The sequence below is a fragment of the Octopus bimaculoides genome, chromosome 29 (genome assembly GCF_046866305.1).
Source record: "Octopus bimaculoides isolate indiv1 chromosome 29, ASM4686630v1, whole genome shotgun sequence".
NCBI classification, from domain to species: Eukaryota; Metazoa; Mollusca; class Cephalopoda; order Octopoda; family Octopodidae; genus Octopus; species Octopus bimaculoides.
This window is the reverse complement of record NC_142956.1, coordinates 8,472,912-8,488,362: the sequence shown is the minus strand read 5'-3', so window position 1 is coordinate 8,488,362 and position 15,451 is coordinate 8,472,912.

The following is a 15,451-nucleotide window of genomic DNA, read 5'->3' as shown; positions in this document are numbered from 1 at the left end:
ACCAACACCAAAGTCCTCAACTGAGCCAAGATGCCCAGCATACTTACCCTGTTCCAGCAGCATTGTTTGCACCTGCTCAGTCATGTTCATCGCATGCCAGATGGAAGGATCCCAAAAGACCTCCTGTATGGGGAATTGGCTACCGGCATAAGAGCACAAGGACGACCTCATTTTCGTTTTGAAGATGTCTGTAAGAGAGATATGAAGTCACTTGATCTGGATGTCCTGAGATGGGAGGAGGTTGCAAATGATCGCCCACACTGGAGGCAAATACTGCAAAAGGAGATGAAGAAAAACAGGAACTCACCACCAAAGAAAAGCACACTTGATGGAAGGAAAACCCAGTAGTGCCAGCAGAGAGCTCTTTCAAATGCAGTCGCTGTATGAATGACTGCCACTCCCATATGGGCCTGTACAGCCACAACAGGCACTGACATGATTTCTTTGGGTGCAGATGCCTACTGGATATATGCACATCTGTGTGTGTGTGGAGACCTGTGGATTTGAGGAATATTAATGCAGTATATGGGGATTGGACAACAAACATAAGCCAGTGTCAACAGTGATTCCAGAAATTCCGAGCTGGAAACTACAGCCTAGAAGACGAGCCACATTGTGGAAGATCTGTAGAGCTCAATGAGGATGTCCTGCAAATCCTGGTGGAACAAAATCCCATTGTAACTGTTGAAGAACTACCAAAAGAAGTTTGGATTTGGTCATTCAACCATTCATCGACACCTGCATGCCATAGGAAAAGTCAACAAATTGGGTCAATGGGTTCTTCACAAACTTTCCGAGTTTAATTGCATGCAGAGAGTGAATGTGTGCTCTTCTTTGCAGTCATGTTTCATGAATGAACCTTTTTTGGACCAAATAGGAACTGGTAACATGAAATGGGTTCTCTATAAATATGTCAAGTGCCGAAGACAGTGGGTAAGGAAAGGAGAAACACCAGGCTAAAGGTCTTCACCCACGTAAGGTGTTGTTATCTGTTTGGTGGGGTATGAAAGGTTTAGCCCACTTTGAACTTTTAAACCCCAATCAAATGATAACAAAGGAGACCTACTGCAAGCAGCTTGAGTGGCTTAAGTCAGCACTAGAAGTAAAATGACCAGCTTTGGTTTCAAAGTGAAAAGTGTTCTTCTATGAGGATAATGCTTGGCCACATACAGCAAGAATGACATTCCAAACAGTGGAACAGTTTGAATGGGTAACAATGCCCCACCCACCATATTTGCCAGATATTGCCCCATCTGACTATCATTTATTCTGCAGTCTTCAAAGTCATTTGGATGTAAAAAATATGAATTCTATAAACAAGTTCAGAACAGTACTGGAGGAGTATTTTTCATCATGGACAAGTGAATTTTAAAAGAGCGGCCTTGCAAATCTACTAGATAGATGGAAGTGAATGGTAGAAAATGAAGGAGAGAATATTTTAGATTAAAAAAGAAATTTGTTTATCTTAATTTTGAAAAATAGAAGAAGTATAAAAAAAAAACTGCATTATTTATGGGATGACCCAATATAAATATATATATGTATATATATATATGGGGGAATTTATGAAAAAACAATAGACGAAGACAGGTGGTGTAAACAACAAATGGATGTATTAGTTTAACGCTCGGGAATAGAGAAAGCCTTTGATGTTTCGAGCTACTCTCTTCAACTGAAAGGAACACAGAAAGAAATAAGGAGAGAAACAAGGAGAAAAAAAATATAAATGTATATATATATATATATATATACATATAATAAATATATGCATGTGTGTGTGTGTGCAGGAGTGGCTGTGTGGTAAGTAGCTTGCTTACCAACCATGTGGTTTCAGGTTCAGTCCCACCGCATAGCACCTTCGGCAAGTGTCTTCTGGCTGACCAAAGCATTGTGAATGAATTTGGTAGACACAAACTGAAAAAAGCCCATCCTGTGTGTGTGTGTGTATGTTTGTCCCTGCACCATAGTTTGACAACTGATGCTGCTGTGTTTACGTCCCTGTAACTAAGCAGTTTGGTAAAAGAGACTGATAGAATAAGTACTAGGCTTACAAAGAATAAGTCCTGAAGGCGATTTGTTTGACCTCAGCCTGGCTGCAGTCAAGTGACTGAAACAAATAAAAGAATACATATATATATATATATATATATATATATATATATATATATATATATATATATATCTTCCAAGAATCTAATGCTCTTAGCTTAGTTTTTCCTTTGGGCTGGCCAGATTGGAGCAATCTCAAGTATAATCAGCCGAAATTGCGAAGATAATCTGGAACTTGACTGAGGAAAGAAAACTTCGGATGACCCATTCTTGTTTTCTTTGTATCGTCTATCTCGATGTTTTTTTGTTCCATTTTTGTATCACCTAACTGTCCAGATGTTTTGCGTTCTTGTCCCATTTTGTATTTTTTATATATATATATAGATATAGATATATATATACATACATATATATTCTTTTATTCTTTTACTTGTTTCAGTCATTTGACTGTGGCCATGCTGGAGCACCACCTTTAGTTGAGCAAATTGACCCCAGGTCTTATTCTTTTGTAAGCCTAGTACTTATTCTATCTGTTCCTTTTTGCTGAACCGCTAAGTTATGGGGTCATAAACACACTAGTATCAGTCGTCAAGCAATGTTGGTGGGGGCAAATACAGACATGCACATGCACGCATGCATACACACACACACACACACACACACACATATATATATACAACAGATTTCTTTCAGTTTTCGTCTACCAAATCCACTCACCAGGCCTTGGGTTGGCCCAAGGCTATAGTATAAGACACTTGCCCAAGGTGCAGTGGGATTGAACCCAGAACTATGTGGTTGGTAAGCAAGCTACTTACCACACAGCCAGTCCTGTGCCTATATATATATATATACATATATATATATATATATATATATATATATATATATATATATATATATATTCATATATATATATATATATATATATATATATATATATATATATATATATATATATATATATATATATATATATATATATATATATATATATATATATATACATACATACATACATACATACATACATACATACATACATACATACATACATACATACATACATACATACATACATACATACATACATACATACATACATACATACATACATACATACATACATATATATATATATATATATATATATATATATACATGTCGGACGTCGTGCTGGAGGCTTCCATGGCATACATGGAGGCTATGGCTTCGGTTCCCGCAATGAGGAGGGAACCAGACTGCTGGAGTTCTGTGATGCAACCGATTTTATGGTCTGCAATACCAACTTCAGGAAACCTGCCAGTCACCTAGTCACCTACCGCTCCGGCAGACACTCTAGCCAAATCGACTACATCCTCGCCAGAAATAGGGAAAGAGGGCAGCTTATAAATGCCAAAACCTACCCTGGCGAAGAATGTACCCCACAACATAGATTAGTAGTTAGCGACTTTGGGATCAAGGCAAAATGGGTGCCCAGAATTAGACCGGCTTGGAGGAGAAGGGTGTGGAAGCTTAAAGACCCTGCAAATGGACAGACACTTAGAGACAAGTTACTTGAAGCATTTAACGAAATAGAAGGGGATATAGCATCATACAACGTGGAAGACAATTGGAGATTTCTGCGGGACAACCTGTTGAAAGCCACCGACCAGATTTGTGGGTGGTGTAAGGTCCCCTCCCGACCCAGAGTAACGTGGTGGTGGAACAAGGAGGTAGACAGGGCTATTAGACAAAAGAAACAGGCTTGGAAGGACTGGAAGAACGGTGGTAGCAGGGAATTGTACCAATGTGCCAGAAGGGCGGCTAGGCGACAGGTTTATTTAGCCAGAGTGGAAGCAGATAAGAAAAGATTTGCCAATGTTCTGCGTCGTGAGGACCAAAGACTCGAGGTATTTCGTGTTGCAAGACTGTGTAGGAGAGAGAATAGTGATGTTGTAGGAGAGAAATGTGTTCGCATGGATGATGGTACGCTTGCACTAAATGAGGATGCAAAGAAAGAGGTCTGGAGATGCCACTACGATAGATTGCTTAATAAAGAAAATGAATGGGAGGAAGAGAGCCTGCCGTATGTCGACCCAATAGAGGGACCAGCTATCCGAGTTGATAGTACCAGGGTAGATAAAGCAATTAAGAGTATGAAGACCGGGAAAGCCCCCGGCCCATCAAGAATCACTGCAGAGATGCTCAAAATATCTGGCAGTGTTGGCTATAGCCTAGTCACCCGTATTACGAACCAGGTGATACACGAAGGAGTCATACCCAATGACTATATAGGAGCATCATAGTCAACTGCTACAAAGGTAAAGGTGACGCTTTAGATACAAATAATTACAGAGGCATCAAGCTGTTAGATCAGGTTATGAAAGTTACAGAGAGGGTCATAGCCCAACTAATTAGGGAGCGAATCAATTTAGATGAGATGCAGTTTGGGTTCGTGCCAGGTAAAAGCACTACTGATGCCTTATTTCTAGTGAGACAGCTGCAGGAGAAATACCTAGCTAAGGATAAACCTCTGTACCTGGCTTTCGTTGACATGGAGAAAGCCTTTGACAGGGTCCCCCGATCCCTTATCTGGTGGTCAATGAGGAAACTTGGGATAGAAGAATGGTTAGTGAGAGCTGTGCGAGCCATGTACAGAGATGCTGCCAGTAAGGTGAGGGTTGGAAATGAGTACAGCAATGAATTCCGGGTAGAGGTAGGGGTCCACCAAGGTTCCGTCCTCAGCCCCCTCTTATTTATCATAGTCCTCCAGGCAATCACAGAGGAGTTCAAGACAGGTTGCTCCTGGGAGCTCCTCTATGCTGATGACCTTGCTCTAATTGCGGAGTCACTATCAGAACTAGAGGAGAAGTTTCAGGTGTGGAAGCAAGGTCTAGAATTGAAGGGCCTTAGAGTCAACCTAGCTAAAACCAAAATCCTAATAAGTAGGAAGGTAGATAAAACACAAACCCCTTCAGGTAGATAGCCCTGCTCAGTATGTAGAAAAGGAGTAGGTAGTAACTCTATAAGATGTACCCGGTGCAAGCTATGGACACATAAGAGGTGCAGCAACATCAAAGGCAGGTTAACTAGCAAGTTAGTTTTTGTTTGTGGCAGATGTTCAGGTGCAATAAAGACTGTAAACAAACAGGAAACAACTTCTATCTCATTCCAGGGTGAAAAACTAGAGGTAGTCGATAGCTTCCGCTATCTGGGCGACCAAGTTAGTAGTGGGGGTGTGCTGAAAGTGTAGCTGCTAGAATAAGAATAGCCTGGGCAAAGTTTAGAGAGCTCTTACCCCTGCTGGCGACAAAGGGACTCTCACTCAGAGTAAAAGGCAGACTGTATGACACATGCGTACGAACAGCCATGCTACATGGCAGTGAAACATGGGCTGTAACTGCTGAGGACATACGTAAGCTCGCAAGGAATGAAGCCAGTATGCTCCGTTGGATGTGTAATGTCAATGTGAATACCCGTCAGAGTGTAAGTATCTTAAGAGAAAAGCTGAACATTAGAAGCATCAGTTGTGGTGTGCAAGAGAAACGATTGTGCTGGTATGGACATGTGGTGAGAATGGATGAGGATAGCTGCGTGAAAAAGTGCCACACCCTAACAGTTGAGGGAACCCGTGGAAGAGGTAGGCCCAGGAAGACCTGGGCTGAGGTGGTGAGGCAAGACCTTCGTACATTGGGCCACACCGAGGCGATGACTACTGACCGAGACCTTTGGAAATGGGCTGTGCGTGAGAAGACCCGGCAAGCCAAGTAAGATCGTTGCCAGTGCCCCTGGACTGGCTCTTGTGCGAGTGGCACAAGAGATGCACCATTTTGAGCGTGGCCGTTGCCAGTACCGCCTGACTGGCTCCCGTAGGATTTTCGAGTGAGATCGTTGCCAGTGCCCCTGGACTGGCTTGTGCGGGTGGCACATAAAAGACACCATTTCGAGCGTGGCCGTTTTCGTGCGGGTGACACGTAAAAGCACCCACTACACTCTCTGAGTGGTTGGCGTTAGGAAGGGCATCCAGCTGTAGAAACTCTGCCAAATTAGATTGGAGCCTGGTGTTGCCATCCGGTTTCACCAGTCCTCAGTCAAATCGTCCAACCCATGCTAGCATGGAAAGCGGACGTTAAACGATGATGATGATATATATATATATATATATATATATATATATATATATATATATATATATATATATATAGATATATATACACATATATATACACACACACACATACTTACATACACACATACATATATGTATATATACGTGTATACATACATACATATACTTATATATATATATATATATATATATATATATATACACACACACGTACATACATACATACATACATGATGGCTGTCCACTCGTGACCGAGGAAGACCATTGCCGACCTTCAGAAACATTGTACGCTCTAAGACTAACTTATATTTTGCATTTGCGGCTCTGTTGGTGGCTAATGAGCCCTGCTCTTGACAAACATTCACGACTGCAAACATTGCAGACCAAGCTTTCCCCATTCACTATACGAGCTGTGCACTTTTGCGCAGCTCGCTTAAGTTATTCATGCTGGATACGTGCTCTCTCAAAAGTGTCGATCCCCTCCTTAACCTGCTTCCTCCATCTATGGCGATGACAGGCATTGTTCTCCCAGTCAGTGTCCTGTATATCACAGGCCTTTAATGAGGACTTGACACAGTCCTTAAATCGTGGCCTTGATTTCTGCCGGAGTCTGCTTCCATTCTCAAGTTCTCCATATACCATCTGCTTAGGAATCCTGCTATCCTTCATTCTAATAAAGTAACATTCTAATAAGGTCCAACGTAACCAGCGCTTGTGCACCATTGCTTCAATACTCAAGATTCAGCTGTCCTCAGGTCCTGTGTGTCTGGAATTTTTGAGGTCCAGCCAACATTGAGAATGTGTCTGAGACATCTCTGATGAAAGCGTTCAAGGACCCTTACCTGACGTTTGTACAGAGTCCATGTTTCACACGAGTAGAGGAGTGATGTTAGTACACAAGCGCGGTACACAGCAACTTTTGTTTGCCTTGCTATGCCATGCTGGGACCAGACACGAGACTGAAGAGACCAGAAGGAATTAGTTGCTCTCTGCAACCTGAAGCATATTTCCTCATCCAGGGAGCAAGAATGGCTGAGTGTGCTGCCCAGGTAGACAAACTTGTCTACTACTTTCAGAATTGTTCCTTCAACCAAGATAGCTGGTTCCACATATGGATTTCCTGGTGCAGGCTGGAACATTACAACAGTCTTGTCCAGGCTAATGCCAAGTCCAAATGCCTTGCAAGAAGCAGAAATGCAATTCATGAGTATTTGCATGTCATCCACTGTATGAGTGACTAAGTCACAGTCATCTGCATAAAGGAGGTCACGAATAATAGAATGGAGAACCTTTGAATTGGCAGCAAATCGGTGAAGATTAAAGAGGCGGCCAAAAGATTGATATCTGACATAAATTCCCAGAGAGCTAACCTTAACAAAAATATGAGTAAAAGCAGCAGCAAAGTACAAAGAAAAGAGAGTTGGGGCAAGGATGTCACCCTGCTTGACACCATTCTCTACAGGAATTTGCTTCTATTTGCTTCTATCTTGAAATCAGAGGAAATTATTTCTATTCCCTTCAAATTTTGCTTTTGCCAATGGTACATCAATGTTTTGAAACTTACCTATTTTCCATTACATTTCACACAGATTCAGCACTGAGTTACTGAAGGAGAAATATTGTTATAGCAAATATTCTGCTCAATACCACAGATTTGCTTGTCACTTGCTTGACTTTAATCACTTGAGCATGTCTCTTAGTGGCTAATGATATGTGCATCTCTGGTAGAGCATCATAGCCATGTGTTGAGAGGGATTCTTTGGGGCTTGGATAAATATTGTAACAAAAGTTACGTTTTGAAGGAAATATTATCCATTTTTCATACTTTCTAAGGGTAAGCAACAGGGAATAAAGGACAAAACTCATGTTACACAGTGTTATTGCTGCTGGTGACAAAGGTCTTGTCCTTCAGAGTGTAAAGTAGATTGTATGATGTTTGTGTTAGAACTGCAAAGCTGCATGGTAAGCAAGACTTGAGCCAAGAATTCAGATTTGTGAAGACTAGAAAGAACCATAACTAGTTTGCACTGAAAATGTGTAATGTTAGTGTAAAAAGATTACCAGGGTACAAATAAGTTGAGAGAAAAACTGGGTATCAGAAAGAGACCAAGGAAGAAGTGTACTCACTGGTGATATACAATGCTACAGAAAACTCGATAGTAAATGGTAAAACATACACTCACAGAAGGGTAGAGATTAAGAAGCATACACATGTGTGTATGCATATATATATATATATATATATATATATAATTGCTGCATGGAAGGTGTTTATAAGACATTTAAAAACACACAAAACCATATGATTCACTTCAACATTTAAATTTAATTTGTGTCAAAATATTTTTGTCACTTTGAAACTGTGACCTGTTCACTGACAAAACTTCATGCTGCATCTCATTTCAGCCCACGATCTCAGATCAAGTCACTTGCTGTGCAAGTACATCTCTATAATATATATATATATATATATATATATATATATAAATTTTACTTAGGCATAGTGAGACTAATAACCTGGTATAGAACTCAATATATGTACGCTTCAAAACACAATGTCAGATGAGTATAGACCGGTAATAAGAACAAAGAAATGACACTAGAAAAAGCAAAGGGTATGTGATGAACTTCATTAGCTTACAGATGTTTCTGCTATAAGATGTGGTGGAGTCTTAGTTGAGTACCCAGATAACATCCTATAGCTTCATCATAGCCTTGAATATGAAGTGCACTTTATTTGGGAAAAATCAGATTTTCAGAACATAGAAGTGTTACAAGTGAGAAAGTTTATGTTGATATATATATACATAATTCCGTTTATATATTTGTTTTGCAAGATTTTTGATGTGAAATCGTATGTTGAAACAGATGTTGTTGTACTTGGGGATAGTCATATTGCCAGTTTAGGCAATAAAAACACACGCACCATTTGGCTGATAGTTAGCAAGGTGGGACACACATAAGAAAGAAGAAAGCAAAATACCACTGATGAGGTCACAGAAGTGTGACGAAAGAACTCTGGCCGAAATAGGATTAATGTAATGTAATGTAATATAAAGCTGAAGCAAATTAACACCAAATATACAGTGCGTGTGTTTTTATTGCCTAAACTGGCAATATGACCATCCCCAAGTACAACAACATATATACGTAATGTTATAATAAAAACCCACAAGTCTTGTTAACAAGTTGCATTTAACAAGACTTGTGATTTTTATGACATCATCTTTACTCGCTTAGCTGACTGAGTGTTATTCTTCTTGATGAAGCTTTACCACATAAAAAATATATATAAAGGGTGTCTTGAAATTAAGGCAAACGAAGTTTTGGGCTTTAATAACTATCAATAAATGTGATAAGATATGAAAATTATACATCATTATAAAAGCTTAGTATATCTCCTTTTTGTTTCAGACTAAATAAATTAAGATTTATAAATTAGATAATGGCTGTAGATCAAAATACAATCATAACCCTCCACAAAAGTGATGAAAGTAATGCAGCTATAGCAAAAAAACTTAAAATTAACCAAACATTCTGGAAAATTGTCAAGAATTGTCTTCAGGGTTTGCTTTTGGCCCTTCTCATTATACCTCCTTTTCTCCCTCTCCCCCCCTTTCCTACAGCTTCTCTACTTCCTCAGCACCCCTTCTCATCATTATGCACCTCACATACCCATAAGAGACCCATACACTGCTCTTTTTTTCACTGACTCCCTCAGCCTTTCTCTCCATCCAAATTTATTCCTCTCTTTCAGTCACCCTAACCCTTTCTCATTCTCTCCCCTTCTAATATAGGATTACCCTAGACCGCTGATCCATCTGGACATTGCCAAAAAAGAAGTGTATGGACTCCTCAGCTTATGAAAAGTACCAGAGAAAAGATATGGCAAAATCCTCATTGTTCTGTCAGAAAACTGGCTGTCACAGCAGAAATAAGCTGAACATCGATGTATCAGGTGCTAAAGGAGGATCTCAGGACCCATCCCCTAAAACATGATGCACTGTCATGATCTCATGCAAGTTTATATGTCCATGAGACTGGAGAGAAGTCGTCTTATCCTGCATCACATTACTGAAAGCATGCTGCCCAACTTGGTTTTCACTGATGAAAAGAAATTTGACATCAAACAGACAGTAAGCCATCAGAATGACCAACTTTGGAGTGCATCTGCCTCTTTCGAGGGTAGACTCATAATTTGACATCAAAATCTACAGTCAGTTATGGTTTGGGTGGTTGTGACAGCCACTGAAAGGTCTCTCCTCGTTTTTGTGCCCTCGGGTTTTAAAATTAGCACTCAGGGATATGTTAGTGACATTCTGGAGGCTGAACTGCTTCCATGGGTGAATGAGCACTTTGAAGGTGCATCTTGGAGCCTCCAACAGGACTTGCCACCATCCCACAGCTCCAAATAGACACAACACTGGATTCAGAAAAATATTCCGTCACTCATAGGCAAGGTTGTATGGCCCTCAAGAAGTCCCAATCTCAACCTGTTGAATTTTTCTATTTGGTCCATTTTGGAAACAAGGGTCTCCAGCACTTCTCATGCTTTGTTTGATGCTCTGCAAGCAAAACTGTGCAGGAACAGTTGCGTGCCACGTGTGAAGCATTTGTACCTAGACTTAAGGCTGTGATTCAAAACAGAGGTAGTTACATTGAATAAATGTGGTAGTGTCATAATTGTGTTTCCCTTACCATTGCATTGAAGCACTTGGACCCAGAATATAACAATATTTGGTGTGGCAAAACAGAAAACACTTGGTCGACTTAATTTAGGGACACCCTGTATATGCAGGCAAATCAAAAAAAAAAAAAAATGCAAAAATAACAATAGTCAAAAGGACACACACAGTGAATGCATTAGGTTGACACTCAGTTTAAGATGGAAAAAAGAGGTGGAGTGATGTTTTGAGCATGATTCTTCATCAGAAAGAAGAGAAAAGGTCTGGAGAGAATAGAAAAAAATAGTCCTAATATATATATATATACATACATACATACATACATATACATATATTATCCATCTAAAGGTCATGGATCAGTACATTATATATACATACATATAAACAATAAACTAGATAGAGAGATTCAATTGACAATCTAATAATTTATTTATGTTATAATGCAACATAATATACTAATATAACATTAAAAAATCATTAAAAAACCAAAATAGCCAACAATTTATTTTGACTTATATACATCCAGACAGTTAGGTGATGCAAAAAAGCGACAAGAAAACATCCAGATAGACAATACAAGGAAACAAGGACAAGTCAATAGGAGTTTTCTTTCCTCAGTCGAGTTCCAGATTATCTTTGCAATTTTGGCTGGTTATACTCGAGATTGCTCCAATCTGGCCAGCCCTAAGGAAAAACTAAGCTAAGAGCATTAGATTCCTTGGAAGAAAGCAGCGAATGTATATAAAAAAAAAAACGAAAAAAAAAAAACAGAATGTTACACAAATACAAAAAAACAGGACATAACAACAGCTGTCTTTTGACTAAGGACGAAGTAAATTAAGCTGGCGTGTGTGGAAGTGAAGCCTTACGGCAAGGATACAAGTTTTCACAGGCACAGAGAGGAATATAGATGTTGCACGGATAACGGCCGAACCAAGAAAGAAAGGTCAGGCTTGGCCAAACACCGGTCACGTGGGGGGAGAGAAGAGAGAGAGGTAGAGGCAGAGGGACAGTAGAAATAAGGAGGGACAAGAAAAAAAAAAATGAAAGAGACACAGTGAAGTGAAAGAGGAGGGAAAGTGAGCATGAAGAGAAGGCCAGGAAATGTGAGAGAAGGGGAACAAAAGAACGAAGAGTGGAATGAACGAAGGAAGCGTGAAAGGGCTGATAGAAAGAAGGAAAGAATAGAAAGAATAATAGAGTCGTACAAAATTTAGATATATATATACTTACATATAAGATACCAAAGTGTATGTACACCACTATATATATATATATATATATATATATAAAATACAAATGGGACAAGAACGCAAAACATCCAGACAGTTAGGTGATACAAAAAGGGACAATGAAACATCCAGATAGATGATACAAGGAAACAAGGGCGGGTCCTATATGTATATATTTGTATGTATATATATATGTATATAAACATAGATATGTATGTGTGTGTGTGTGTGTGTATATATATATATATATATATATATATATATATATATATGCAATAATAAATCTCTGAGTGAGTAGCAGCATGACATCATGAAGTATATTTGCCACCTAAATGTGGCTGATCCATATGGGACAATGCTATTCTACTTTATAGCCCCAGGAAGACATCTCCTCCAGCTGGTGGTTTAGTTCACAGGTAATCTAAATGATTAGGTATGCTAGGTAAGTGTTGTAATGGACTACTAGAGTTCTAGTGTTATAACTGAGATGGTTATGGAGTTATGGAGCCATTGCAGATTTCTGATGCAGTGGATATATGATTGTTAAAGAGAACAACAAACATTATGGCAAGGCAAACATCTCAAATCATATACAATATTATTACTGGAAAAACTCAAAGTCCTACAGCTGTTTCCAGGATATCCCCAATTATGGGATATTCCGTCATCAGAGACAAATAGGGAAAAATAGGGAAAATGAGAATGGTGTATATTACCGAGATGACAGCATAGAAGAAGGGAGTAAAAGAATTTCCTTTATCTTCCCTTTGATGTCTTCTGATACTGTTCCCAAGAACCCAACAATAATTGGCACTATCTTCACCTTCTTCATTTTCCAGAGCCAGGCTCATACTTAAGAGGGTGGTATCTTTTCACTTTCCTTCTTGACTATTCGTGGGTCAAAGGAGCATACAATATCAACTATGTAGCATATACGGTGCACCTTGTCTACCACTACTAGGTCTGGTCTGTTATGCTCTAGCATCTAATCTGTTTGGATTGGGAAATCCCAGAGGATTTTGCTAGTCTTCAACTCTGCCACTCTCTGTCGTTTCTGTTCATACCACATTTTGCCTCTCTTTAGCCCCCATTTTTTTCACAGTTTCCAATGTAGCATTTTCACTAAGTGGCCGTGTTGCAACAACTTGTAGTGGTTTTGGGCAAATCTAGGGCATTCGTTTGTGATATGGACAATGATTTCATTCACTCTATTGCAGATGTGGCGCAGTGGAGACACTTGCTCATTCCTAAGGTTGACCCTCCAGTTCGTAGCCAAAGCTTGGCCTTGCGCTGTCAGCATAATGCACTCAGTCTCTTTTTTTAGTGTTCCTTTCATCAGCCGATCCCACCCATTTTTTCCAGCAACTTCTGTTGTGGCTGCATGGAACTGATTGTGTAGTCCCTTCTTGCGTAATTCTTCTTCATGCCCTTTTTGCACTTCTTCCTTTGTTTTCCCTTTTTTCTCTGCTTTTAATACTTCCTTGTTCCTAACTGTTACTAGCAAAGTTTCCTTACTTTGCGCCAGGTATCTCATTAAACTCTCGAGTTCGATACGCACTCAGTCTTCCACACTTATCAGTTCTCTTCCTCCATTTGCTCTCTTCATTTATAGCGATCAGTGTCTGCACATGGATGATGGGCTTCATGCATCGTAAGACGCTTTTTTGACTTCCTGTCCTTTACTTCGCTCTCTGTCCGCTTCAAGACTCCAGTGCCATACCGAACTACTGCGACTGCGCGCGAGTTTATTGCCGAAATTATGTTTCTGGCATTTAGCTTTGAGGCCAATATTTTCTCACCCGCCGCAGGTACTCTCTTTTTGTTTTTTTCCTTCATGTCATTATATTTGCTTCCATCTGCCTCAAGTATTCCCAGTATTTATAGCTGGATTGAGGTTGAATTTCATCACTTGGCAATCATATGCCCTCTGTCTTGGCCAGCTTTCCTCACCTCATCACCATCGTAGCACATTTTGGGAGTCCAAACTCTATCAATGGAGAAAATCCACACAGACTGGACTAGGCTGTCCAGTTCTGCTTCAGTTTCTGTGAATAGCTTCAGGTCGTCCATGAATAGCAAGTGGTTCAGTTTTCCCTTATATACCCCAACTTCATTTTCTGTAGAATTTCACCCAATGGGATCATTCCCAGCATAAATATCAGTGGGGACACGCTGTCACATTGGAAGATTCCTATTATTATTATTGTTCAGTAGTTTTATTTTTATAATGTGCTTTCACTTCACTACTGAGTGCAGCTCTGTGTGCCTTGGGTATGTGCTATAGTTTGCTGTGATGCTCTTATGGTTACTGTATTGAAAGTGTTTTGCGTAGGATGTGTGCAGTGCCCAGTAGTGCAATTTTCTGTATGTTATATATATTTGTAAGTCCTGGTGTTTTTGTTATGTATTTGTCTGAATATTTTTTTATTATACCTAGGTTACCTACTATGATAGGAATTGTTTCTGTTTTTAGATTCCACATTCGAGTTACCTCTATTTCCAGGTCTTTGTATTTTGAAAGTTTTTCCATTTCTTTTAGGGAAACGTTGTCATCTGCTGGTATTGATACATTAATTAGAAAGCATTTTTTTTCTTCATGATCTTTGACAACTATATCTGGTCTATTTGCCTTAATTTCTCTATCTGTGTGTATTGACATATCCCAGAGTATGGTTGCTTTCTCGTTTTCTGTGACCTTTTCTGGCGTGTGTTTATACCATCTTTTTTCTGTTGTTATTCCATAGTGTTGGCATAGCATCCAGTGTATATAGGTCCCAGCTCTGTCGTGTCTGTGAATATATTCCTTCTTAGCCAGGACTGGGCAGCCAGAGATAATGTGATTTATTGTTTCTTGTCCTATTATTATTATTATTATTATTATTATTATTATTATTATCTTTAATGTTATTATTATAATAATTGTTATTATCATTATTATTACTATAATCATCATCATCATCATCATTATTGTTTTCATATACTATTTCCTGTTTATATCCTGTGTGAGAAAGCCAAATTGTAAAAGTGAGAGTATGAATTGAAAATATCTACATTTGCCAAAAGTTGTATAATTCTACTTGAAATACCTTAAGCTAAAGAATTAATAATGGATGGGGTGTTATTGGAAAATTTGCTAACATATTTAGTGATTTTACATGGTTTTCTGTATGGATAGCAGAGTCTGGATTTTAGGTTTAACGAGACATCTAAAAAGTTAACTAATTTCGTACCAAGTTCAAAAGTTAAGTCTCAGTTAAAGTTATAGAACAATTTCTTAATTTTTTGGCACATTCTTTCAAGTATAACTTTGCTATTAGTGAGTCTGACAAAGACAGTGTCATCTCTATATAGACCACCATGAAGATCTGGGAAATCAC